Genomic DNA, 13,007 nt, shown 5'->3' on the forward strand with positions numbered 1-13,007 from the left:
ATATGTATAACTATTATGTTAAGCCTAGAACCAAGCCATCCAGGATCTATCTCAGTGAATCATGACCATAAAACCTTCGATCCTATATAAAAACATATTTTAATATTGAATTATTTGATATACTTCATTTAATAAATACCCTTTGTTTGGCGATTTTCAAAATCTTCTTTTCACAGAAACTAAGGTTTTCATGATTCACTGCAATCCTGGATGGCTTATTGGTTCTAGGCTTAACATAGTTGTAAATATTTTCGTGAAAGTCTATGAGGAAATGAACGGGAGATTTTTTAGTGGCATCAGTAAACCACGCCCACTGCGATGCCCTATAGGACGGGCACAGATCCCTGAGATTTGGCTGTTCCTCTCTCTCTAACACACACACACACACACACACACACACACACACACACACACACACACACACACACACAGAGTCCTCATAATAGTTAGTAGCACAGGGATGGAGAGTTGCTCGCATGGGTTTTAGCACCACTTTCATATTTCATCATTGAGGCATTTTGACCTGATTTGGTCGCGAAAAGGAAACATGCATAGAATCAGTGCTGTAATGTGATCTTGGTGCTACAACTTATTTGGTGCATCAGCGAATCCAATTTCATTGACTATACTGTTATTTTGTCATGTTCCTATGTTGATTGCACTGTTCCGTCTCCCTTTTTTGGAGTTTATTTTTGCTTCAGTGTTTCATATCCTGTTGGAGAAGAATTGTTTTGTTTGTTAAAGTATTTATAACCTGTAGAAGGCACAGTGAAGCTGTTTTACGGATAAATGTTAAGTCTCACACCAAGGGCATACTGACTGTCACACTGGCAGACACTTGTATTCATTGGCCTTTTGATTATACTTGTAAAAATGAAATCGAAATCACTATACAACACTTCTGTGAATCATAATTCCCGCAACTGAAAATGCCACTCTTCAGTTACATCTTGAAATTGTTGCAAAGAATTATGTAGAGGGCAATGTTAAAAGGATCCCTGGCTAATATGACAAATATGCCTTAGTACATTATAATTGTCCTCTATAACTACAATGTAAAATTAAAAACACCTTCAATGTTTTATTTCTTCTAGAAATAGCTAATCTTTCACTCAATAGGGGAAATGCCCGTCGCAAGTTGATGTGTGGTCTATCCCTATGGAAATTATGGCATACATGTGCAAAAAACACACACACACACACACTTGAAATATTGATTTGATGCTCATGTTAACCATAGGAAGTATTACGTTTGTTTTTATTTTCACATGCATGCCATAAATTCCATAGGGATTGATCACATGGTTTTATGACATCATCAAGTTGCGACGGGCATTTCCCCTATTGAGTGAAAGATTAGCTATTTCTAGAAGAAATAAACTATTTAACCCTGCAAGACCCAAATTAATTTCTACTGGCCAAAAAATTAATTAAAAAAATCAGATGGTGTTGTAGGAGTCCTAATCACAGGAAAATGTAATGTTAAAAAATTAATAACGTTTTTGTAAGGTTTTATAGCCATAAATCATAAATCATGCTCTAATTTGCATTTTGGGGATATTTTTCACAATAATAACACATGTACATGTTCTAGACATTCTAATGATCACGAACAAAAATATTACAGGCATTTTACTTATGTTTTAGTAAGGAATAGCTTCAGTTAAAAAGGGAGATGTTCGTCCAGACGCTGGAATTTCAACTTCTCTGGGAGGTGTGAATGTCAGCCTCTGTGGGGGGTATTTATATGCAAATATCGTGGCCAATGGCATTGTAATACTAAACAATAGGATTTAATGGTGATGTTAATGTGAAAAAAGAACAGGAAAACTACGGTAATTATAACATTTTTTTAAAAATGATTTAATTTTTTTGGCCAAAAAGCAACGCTGGGCCTTGCAGGGTTAAGGTGTTTTTAATTTGACATTGTAGCTATAGAGGACAATTATAATGTATTAAGGCATATTTGTCATATTAGCCAGGGATCCTTTTAACTTGAGCCCTGATCAAAATATTTAAAAAAATATTGTGAGCCCCTTAGATCCAAAGAAATGCCCAAAATAGGGATGCCAAGTTGAAAGTGTTTACGGTCCTCTGTTCTAATTTCGACCCTTCTTTCCAATAACAAAGCACCCGAGTGACATCCTTGTGGCCTTCTAAAAGAAAAGAGGAAAAAAAAAAACATTGTGTTCATGTGTCATTTGGCTCATATTTAATACAGTCCCTTTAGGCCAGGTACTTGTTAATAAATGCCTAAATGTGTATTCTGTGCCCATGCCAAGGGTCTACTCTATTCACACTAGTGATTGTATAAGTGAATTAATTTGTGTCTGAGCTTTTGAAGGGCTGTTTTTGAAGATTTTATTATCCTGAGTCCTGTCGTTCTGTTGTGAGGATGACGCAAACCTCACCGAGGCATTCTGTCCCGTACAACGAAGCGATGTGATTCACGTAATAAAAACTGACAAAATGTCCCTTTTAACCACTGACAGAATTGCAGAATCTGTGGAATTTTTTACAAAAACATAGGAAAGAAACTGTCAAACTGCCTAAGTGTTGTCGCCAGCTAATCAGCACACACCTGTGGAACTCTGTGATAAGAGAGCTAGCTAAACTGTATTGTCCAGAAGAATATGCTATTTTATACTTACAGACCATCGGTTCCCATCCTTGCTCTGCAGACCACTATCCTGCAGCTCTGCAGGGACCACTATCCTGCAACGGCTGGATTTTCAACTAAACAATGTACAACGGTATAAAAAATATGCATATAAAAATATATATTATAAACCTTAAGGTAGTGTTGATTTTGACAGCAAATTTTGATTTAGTTTTGAGTTTTGAGTACAATTCTGTTTAGTTTGTCATATTTTAGTCATCTGAAATGTTTGACTTTAGTTTTAGTCGACTAAATATAAGATTTTAGTTGATTTTTTAGACCAAATGTATTTTGGCGGAACTTGATGGCGTCATAATGTCTGATTTTACATGCATGCTGAAAATAGCCGATCTACAGGCTATTTACAGAGCGCAACCAAACATAACATGACTTGTCTTTTAGCTCTACTGGATCTCTTCTCCACTAGTCCCTCCATTAATATTTTTATCTAGTTTTTATCTAGCTTAGTTTCTATTTACTTTTAATTCCGTTTTCGTCAGTGAAAAAGGTTAGTCGACAAGCATTGTTTGTCTTAGTTTCTAGTCGACAAAACCAACACTACCTTACGCTGTCTGCAAGGACCAGGGTTGGGAACCACTGGTCTAGCCTAATAACGATGGTTTCTTTAGGAAATATTATGCTTGTATTTGGTCGTTTTGAAGAACCAGCTTTTTTTCCCGTCTGCTTCTAATGTGGAAGGGGGGGGGGGGGGGGGGGGCTTAATGTTGGGTGGGGAGTAGCTTATTAACATTTGTCTGACTGTGTATACCTTTCGTACAGAAGAGGGGAAAGAAATACAGGGTCAAGTGAATGTACCTTGAATGTTTTAAAAGAAAAACCCTACCAAATTATACATATTATGGATATATAGACTTATATATAGATAGTATATAGATATATATATATTGAGGGGGGGAAAAACCTATATATATATTTACATAGAATAACTAGGTAATCGGCTGCTTTGTTTGTTTTGTTCTCACAGTGAAGGAAGGAATCTACAGAAGAATATATCATTGCCAAAGCTGGCAACTAAAGCCATGTAAGAGCTGTCCTTATGTGTCTGACACAAAACCTAGGACTACTATGAAAGGACATGTATGACTAACAAATGTACGTATGTCTGGACACAATTACAAAACAATATTGTGTACTTATGTCAGTGTGGAGCGCCATGTCTGAATATACTGTAGTATTTACTGGACGTCAGTGACATGTCCTTGATTCCTAGCCCTAGACAAAAACCTAGGATTATAAGAGGAAGCTGGGATGCAGCCGTAACCTTCTCACAGAAGACTTGCTTTCATAATCTACTGTGTACCATCCATCTAAAAAATTCTAGATACATTACGCATGCAGTGAAATATTCAAAACGTTTATTTTGTATTATTATTATTTTATGGCATACAGCTCATGAAAATCAAAAAATCCATATCTATTACACAACGAGACCACTCAAAACAAGGATTTATAATACAGAAATATCAGCCTTCTGAGTTGCTTGAAGTCCATTGTGTAGTCAGTGATGATTTGGGGATCTATTTGAGCATCTGCTTTTTTTTTTACACATTATTTTTTAAGATTGATCTGTAGATATAAATGGCACAAAAAAAGGTGTGAAAATGTTCAGTCCTCAAAAACAAACCATGAATCCCTCAGCGGTTAATTCACAACTTTAAAAACTGCTGCCTCTAATTAGTCTAAAACACAAAAATTATGCGTTCACATAGAAGCAGTAAGACGAGGGCACGTCTCCAACTCTGAAGAAAGAGAGAATGTACAAAATGTAACCAAATGGACCTGAGAGGCACATTGTCCGCCAAGACGTTAAGCAAGAATACAACCTTTTTGGCTTTCCGTCGCAGACCTACAAGCTCACAACACCCTCAGAGCGGTCATCAGTAGCTTAACGCAGTGGTTCTCAACCTTTTCAGGCAGAGACCCCCAAAATAATCATATTTTCACTATTTCTGCCTCTAATATTTGACAATTTGGCAACATTTGTCATTTTAGAGATAGTAAAAAGTCCTTAAATTGTCACTTTAGAAAAGTGCATATACCCTCTATACACTTAAACTTTATGTCGGGTTGTTTACTGTTGAGTGAGAAACCAATGTTGCACATTAAGTTAATCATCTGAGGACCCCCCAAAATAATTTGGGGACCCCCCTGTGGGTCCCGACCCACAGGTTGAGAACCACTGGCTTAACGAACACGGAATATCATTTAATGAGGATGTTATAAGATAACTTTGGCACTGATTTTATTACATTTTAATTTGTTCTAACCACTGAAGCTGTGTATATACAGATCAATCTAAACAAATAGAATATTGTGTAAAGGTAAATCTTCTTGAAACTTTCATATATTTTTGAAACTTTCATATATTCTAGATACATTGCACATTCAGTGAATTATTTCAAACCTTTTTTGTTATGTTTTTATTTTTTTATGGCATACCGCTCATGTAGACCACTCAAAACAAGGATTTATAATAGAGAAATGTCAACCTTCTGAAGTCAGAGTTGAAGTCCAGTGGGAAGTTTCCACAGTCAATTATGATTTGGGGTGCTGTGGCATATGCCAGGGTTCCCCAATAGGCGGCCCGCGGGCCATTTGCGGCCCGTGGGGAGCTACTGTCTGGCCCCCACCAACCCCAGTAATAATGGTGGTATAAGAGCAGCAACAACACTAGTATATCGTCATTGTCAGGTGGAAAACCTGTATCTAAAAATGTGTATGTTCTTTCGCAAAGTATTAGCTCTACTTCATCATACAAGGCCGTCGCACAAAAGTAGTGAAAACAGCCGATCTACAAGCACACAACGCCTCGCGGTGCGAGGCGTTGTGTACTTGTAGATCGGCTGTTTTCACTAGTTTAAATCATTTTTAAAATGATAAATGCAAAACGAACGGTTTTGGACGTACAAGGTTTCCACCTGACAACGACGATATCTGAACTGTCACTGGAGTAGTGGGAACACCACCGTCGCGCCCTGCAATGTTGTGGCCCTCGGCTCTTGGTACCCTAGACATAATGTGGCCCTTGGGGAAAACTAATTGGGGAACCCTGGCATATGCAATGCTTTTTCTTTCTTTTTTTTTAACAACATTCACATTTTCTGAGATGGATCTGTATGCTTAATCATATGATGAGTAGTGAATGGCTAATCTTTTTTTTGCCTATATAAATAACAAAATGCTGGAATGCTGCTAGGCGGGGAATATATACACCTGACATACTGGCACACAGCTACTCAACTTGTCTCCCAGTCAGGCACGTGCAAACATAGACATCAAAGGTTTTTTTTTTTATCCGTCTGTAAAAAGTGCCCTCTCTCCAGACCATGAATGCAGTTTTTTACTATGGAGAAAGAAATGCAAACGCCCCTCTTTCCATGTCATACCTGAAGGCAGCATTCAAGAGAATTGCCTTGTCCAAACTCTCCTGAACTTGAATGCAGCATCTTATGTTGAAAGAATTGCCCTCTCCGTGTAGAAATCCATGCCGTTACGCCACATCTCCAATATTGACTTGATTAGTTCAGTGTGGTATCACGCACCGAAAAATAGACGACCTCCAAGCTCACGACGCGTTGTGAGCTTGGAGGTCTGCTATTTTCGATATTTCCACCAAAAGGCCCTTTTAGAAATGTCAGCCCCTGCCTCTCTAACATTCTCTGCACGTCCCTGCTCCCAGTGGTCCGGTACGCTACGGCCTTTCCGGCCCCTCGTTCCTCTTATAGTTCTAGACACAAACCAGGAAGTGACAGATTTTAAGGGTCCGGCTCTTATTTCCTCAGCGAGATGAGAAAAGTACACAATGTTGTCAGCACAAGAAATCAAAAAGGTGTGGAAATTCACATTTATTATGCTTCATGTTGGGTTCACAAAAAAAATGGTGACTTGTGCTTTTGTAAAGAAAAAAGAAAAGACTGAAAGTGTTTTGTGCTTGTGACTGTTTGTGTACCTGGAAAAACCTATTTGTTTCTGAGAATAAAGATATGCATTGTCATGGACAGGTTGACTTGTTGGTGATTTATCCATGTTTTTAATACACACATAGCCAAATTTCATCCCTGTAATTGCCCCCTATGGCTTTAAAGATGGGGTGCCATGACGTTTTATGTGTATGGTAAAAGGGGAGGGATGATTATATGATGTCTTTAACTCAGTGTTTTTCGATCGACCGTTGAGCTTTCAGGAAGAAACCAAAAATACACAGGGAAGGCAAATGTGCACATAACCACACCTGGGGGTCTATAATTTAGAATCAAAGTGCCCTTTTCCCAAAACATTTGACAAATAATTATAATTTCACTACCATCATTATTATTCATAATAATTTAAATGAGCTGGCTGCCATTAGTCAAGTTTTAGTTCCACTTTTCACCTGATGCAGAGATGTCAACCTCGTAATCCTTGCAAGAAATAGAAAAAGCATCTGATTCTGCAAGCTCAAAACGCGTCGCTTCTCAATCGCATCACGTTGTATGCTTGTGTAGCTGCTTCTTTTGATGGTCATGTCGTCCGATCAATGTATGATAGGACGTCAGGGACGTGCTGGCCATTGGGAAAAGCGGGACAATTCCCGAACGGCCGGTTCATTCCCGGTCCAGGCCGGCCATTAGGAAAAAAATAAAATGTCGGCCTTCGTTCCATTTTGGGGGCTGAGCGGCCAACAAAGTAAATCGTCACTGTCGGGCAGAAACCTCGCAACTCCAACTTTCAAATGTATACATTTTTTCGCAAAGCAAAGCCCTGCTTCATCATACAAGGCCGTTGCACAAAAGTAGTGAAAACAGCAGATCTACAAGCACACAACGCCTCGCAGTGCGAGGCGTTGTGTGCTTGTAGATCGGCTGTTTTCACTAGTTTAAATCATTTTTAAAATGATAAATACAAAACAAACGGTTTTGGACATACAAGGTTTCCACCCGACAACAACGAAATATAACTCATGTACAGTAAGTGGCCCACTGGCTTGTCACTTGTCATGATCTGAAATGGCAAATCTTTGAGTAGCAGCAGCGCTATAGAGAGAGATCTCTCTCTATAGCGCGCAATGAGGGCCTCTTCAACTCTTTTTCCCGGGCTGAATCAGGGGCCAAGCACTTAGGCTACCTGTAGGACGTTAATTTATTAAAAAAATTAAATAAGAAGTGTCTATTACATTAGTTTGTAATTTGTAGTGAGCATGTGTCTCTGGTGCCAGGACCAGGGCTTGAACCTGCAACTTGATGCTTTCAAGGCATTCGCTCTATCTATTGAGCTATGAGAAACACAGTGAAACTTACACAGGTAGTTCATTTCAACGTCAAGGAGCCACAAATTGATACCAATTTGGCTGCAGACCCCATCTGACAAGATGTAGTGCCAGGGGGCCTCATAAGAAACGTGTTTCAGAGAGAAACAATTAATACAAGGTTTAAATTACTCCAATATAAATGGTTAATGAGAACATACATACTTTGTGATCTGGGAGTTGTGGAGGAGGAGTTTCATTTTGTTTTTCACTGTCCGCTGTATCATGTCTTAAGAAATGTCTTATTTGAAAAAATGCAAGCCAAGAATCCAGATTTGTTTTGGATGTCTGAATGTTCCATGTTACGCTGGCTGTTCACTAAGGAAGTTTTTGTTTTAGCAAAATTCATAGAGAAGGCATGGCAGTTGCGTTGGAGAACATTGTATCCGTAAATAACGGCATGGACAATCATTACGTTTTTCTTTTGCTTTTTTTTGTGTGTGGTTTATCTTGGTGTATGTATGTATGTTTGTGAGTGTCTTGTAAGCCCGTACGGGCTGGGCATCGTTTGGTGCAGGACACTTTAATAAAAACCTCTATCTATCTATCTATCTATCTACATAACTCCTGTCAAACTCCATCATATGTCCGCCAACATTCCAGATATCTGTACCAAGTGTTTAATTGAGAAAGGTACCTTATCTCACTGTATGTGGGCGTGCCCTAAGATGTAAATATTTTGGAATGAAGTCATAAAGTGTATGTCAGGAATTTTTTTAAATTGCCGTTCCACTGAGTGCTAAGCTCTGTATACTTGGAATCCACCCAAGGAACTTTATACATTCAGCAAAGCAAACTAAAATCTTTGACTTTGGACTTCTCCAAGCTAGAAGAGCTGTGGCATTATGCTGGAAAAGTGTTGAAGCCCCAACATTGAGGATGTGGCATAGGGAGCTCATGAACTCTATCGGGATGGAGAGGCTAACCTATGTGGTTAGAGGTAGACAGAGTGGAGAGGCTAACCTATGTGGTTAGAGGTAGACAGAGTGGAGAGGCTAACCTATGTGGTTAGAGGTAGACAGAGTGGAGAGGCTAACCTATGTGGTTAGAGGTAGACAGAGGATGGAGAGGCTAACCTATGTGGTTAGAGGTAGACAGAGGATGGAGAGGCTAACCTATGTGGTTAGAGGTAGACAGAGTGGAGAGGCTAACCTATGTGGTTAGAGGTAGACAGAGTGGAGAGGCTAACCTATGTGGTTAGAGGTAGACAGAGTGGAGAGGCTAACCTATGTGGTTAGAGGTAGACAGAGTGGAGAGGTTAACCTATGTGGTTAGAGGTAGACAGAGGATGGAGAGGCTAACCTATGTGGTTAGAGGTAGACAGAGTGGAGAGGCTAACCTATGTGGTTAGAGGTAGACAGAGGATGGAGAGGCTAACCTATGTGGTTAGAGGTAGACAGAGTGGAGAGGCTAACCTATGTGGTTAGAGGTAGACAGAGGATGGAGAGGCTAACCTATGTGGTTAGAGGTAGACAGAGTGGAGAGGCTAACCTATGTGGTTAGAGGTAGACAGAGTGGAGAGGCTAACCTATGTGGTTAGAGGTAGACAGAGGATGGAGAGGCTAACCTATGTGGTTAGAGGTAGACAGAGTGGAGAGGCTAACCTATGTGGTTAGAGGTAGACAGAGGATGGAGAGGCTAACCTATGTGGTTAGAGGTAGACAGAGTGGAGAGGCTAACCTATGTGGTTAGAGGTAGACAGAGTGGAGAGGCTAACCTATGTGGTTAGAGGTAGACAGAGTGGAGAGGATAACCTATGTGGTTAGAGGTAGACAGAGGATGGAGAGGCTAACCTATGTGGTTAGAGGTAGACAGAGTGGAGAGGCTAACCTATGTGGTTAGAGGTAGACAGAGTGGAGAGGCTAACCTATGTGGTTAGAGGTAGACAGAGAGGAGAGGCTAACCTATGTGGTTAGAGGTAGACAGAGTGGAGAGGCTAACCTATGTGGTTAGAGGTAGACAGAGTGGAGAGGCTAACCTATGTGGTTAGAGGTAGACAGAGTGGAGAGGCTAACCTATGTGGTTAGAGGTAGACAGAGTGGAGAGGATAACCTATGTGGTTAGAGGTAGACAGAGTGGAGAGGTTAACCTATGTGGTTAGAGGTAGACAGAGTGGAGAGGTTAACCTATGTGGTTAGAGGTAGACAGAGTGGAGAGGTTAACCTATGTGGTTAGAGGTAGACAGAGTGGAGAGGCTAACCTATGTGGTTAGAGGTAGACTGAGTGGAGAGGCTAACCTATGTGGTTAGAGGTAGACAGAGTGGAGAGGCTAACCTATGTGGTTAGAGGTAGACAGAGTGGAGAGGCTAACCTATGTGGTTAGAGGTAGACAGAGGATGGAGAGGCTAACCTATGTGGTTAGAGGTAGACAGAGGATGGAGAGGCTAACCTATGTGGTTAGAGGTAGACAGAGTGGAGAGGATAACCTATGTGGTTAGAGGTAGACAGAGTGGAGAGGCTAACCTATGTGGTTAGAGGTAGACAGAGTGACTTTGACCGGCTCTGGGAGGTGTATGAACGCCATGGAAACATGAAGAACCTAAAGGGAATGTGTGGCTAAAGAGAAAGAGAGAACGGGAGGAGGAAAGGAAAAGAAAAGAGAAGGATGATGTGAACAATGTCATTTGTTGGGCATGTGCAGGTGGTATGTGTACCTGTATATGTGTGTGTGAATGTGTGTGATTATATGTATTGTGCTATGTGTAAAAAAAACAATAAAAATGTATTTTAAAAACATGTATAGAGCATCTTAACTGTGTTTTCTGTTCCATTAGGGGACGAATGCGTGGATTCTAAATCTAACCCTCGATTGTTCAAAGTGCGATAACTCGGAAACTAATAGGTTTTAAGCGCCCATCTTTTAGTGTGTTCTATAGCTCGCCAAGACCAACGCATGGATATGAGTTTAATTCATTTTTTTCCGATTGTCTTCAAAACCCCCAAAAAGACAAAAGGCTATTATGTCGTCAAAACAAAGATTTTAAGTATTAATTTTTCGATAGTGTCCATCTTTTAGTATGTTTTATAGCTCGTCGAGACGAACGTGTGGATGTGTGACACAAAGCTGTGCGACCCCTGGAACCCTACATTTTTTAGCAATGTTTTCTACTTTCTCCTCATTTCTAAATCTAACCCTCGATTGTTCAAAGTGCGGTAACTCGGAAACTAATAGGTTTTAAGCGCCCATCTTTTAGTGTGTTCTATAGCTCGCCAAGACCAACGCATGGATATGAGTTTAATTCATTTTTTTCCGATTGTCTTCAAAACCCCCAAAAAGACAAAAGGCTATTATGTCGTCAAAACAAAGATTTTAAGTATTAATTAATTTTTCGATAGTGTCCATCTTTTAGTATGTTTTGTAGCTCGTCGAGACGAACGTGTGGATGTGTGACACAAAGCTGTGCGACCCCTGGAACCCTACATTTTTTAGCAATGTTTTCTACTTTCTCCTCATTTCTAAATCTAACCCAAGATTGATCAAAGTGCGATAACTCAGAAAAAAATAGGTTTTAAGCGCCCACCTTTTAGTATTTTGTATTGCTCACGGCCTTGTTGGGTGCTCCTTTTCTTTTGGTGTATGGGGGATATATATGCAAGGCCATGGCCTGCTAGGTTCTACCCTGGGTGGAGGTACAGCAGGTGGGTTTACAGGGTCAACAACGTGGCCGTGAAGGGCAAGTCCTTTGGGGGAAAATCTCGATAGTCTGAGGTCCCAATAGTCCGAGTAGGTTTAGGGTTAGCATTCACCAGCGTCGGCAGGTTAGCATTGACCAGCCTCGGACTAATGACACATTGGAACGACGCTGTGCGCCCGTCCTTTGGCTCCCAGTCCATGTCCCACCACTCTGGAGGACAGCTTCCAGTTGAACTGGGCCTGCCACCTGTAAATTATAGAAATACACAATTACTAGGGGTGTAACGATATAGTAACTGAATCGAAAAATCAATTTTAATTTGCAATGATCTATTATATCAATATGCAAAAGCAAATATCGTACCGTTTGGCTTTGTATATTGTGTCGTTTAACAATGCAAATAATCGGTATTGAATTGTTTTGCAAATCGATGCAAATAATCGAATGTATGGAAACTAAGAATTAAGTGCCTTGTATTTAGCAATTTTAAGAGGGAAAATGAAAAAGAGGCAGAGGAGTCTAATTACTTTTCTATTCCATATAGCTACTCTTGTATATCGATAAATGTGTGTAATCTCTGTGTTCAGGTCAAGGTGCGGGTTTGTCCATATGTGATGAAATATAATGTCCATGTATTTGATAAGGAATCACAGTGTTTACTTATATACTTATATATATATATATCCATAATAGATTTTTCCCTTAAAAAACCTGCTCTATTGATTTTAAATCATTGAATCATATCGTATCGCCATGAATGAACCAATATCGTCCATGTATCGTATCGTCAACCATGTATCCTGATGCGCATCGTATCGTTGTTCAAATGTATCGTACACCACTAACAATTACCATTACCATAAAATATACATTTTATGTGTGTGGTATACATCTGTACCATTTGTACTAAAACTAATTTAACCCACTTTGTTTTACTCTGTAAACTTGTGATGTGACAATAAACCGCAGATGCGTGCGTTTGTGTGTGTGTGTGTGTGTGTGCGTGCGTGCGTGCGTGCGTGCGTGCGTGTCCATCCATCAGCAGAATGGGATTAATTGGGTTTGGATGGTGTAAAGGTGTGCACATGTGTGATGTACATATGGATCCCCCAAACTGGGTTAAACCTGAAGGGTCTGCAGACCCCTCCTCCCCTCAGACGGCCCGCCCATCTGTCTGCTTTAGAACAAGGATCCACAACCTAGACCAGTGGTTCTCAACCTTTTCAGGCCGGGACCCCCAAAATAATCACATTTTAACTGGGGAGGCCCCACCCTGTCGAGCACTAAGAGTTGAGGCATTACATTTTGTATAACACGGTTCTATTGTGAAAATGGCAGATCTACATGCTCACAACTGTGAGCATGTAGATCTGCTATTTTCACAATTTCTGCCTCTAATATTTGACAA

Source organism: Nannobrachium achirus, assembly GCF_963921795.1.
Source record: "Nannobrachium achirus genome assembly, chromosome: 21".
Lineage (NCBI taxonomy): Eukaryota > Metazoa > Chordata > Actinopteri > Myctophiformes > Myctophidae > Nannobrachium > Nannobrachium achirus.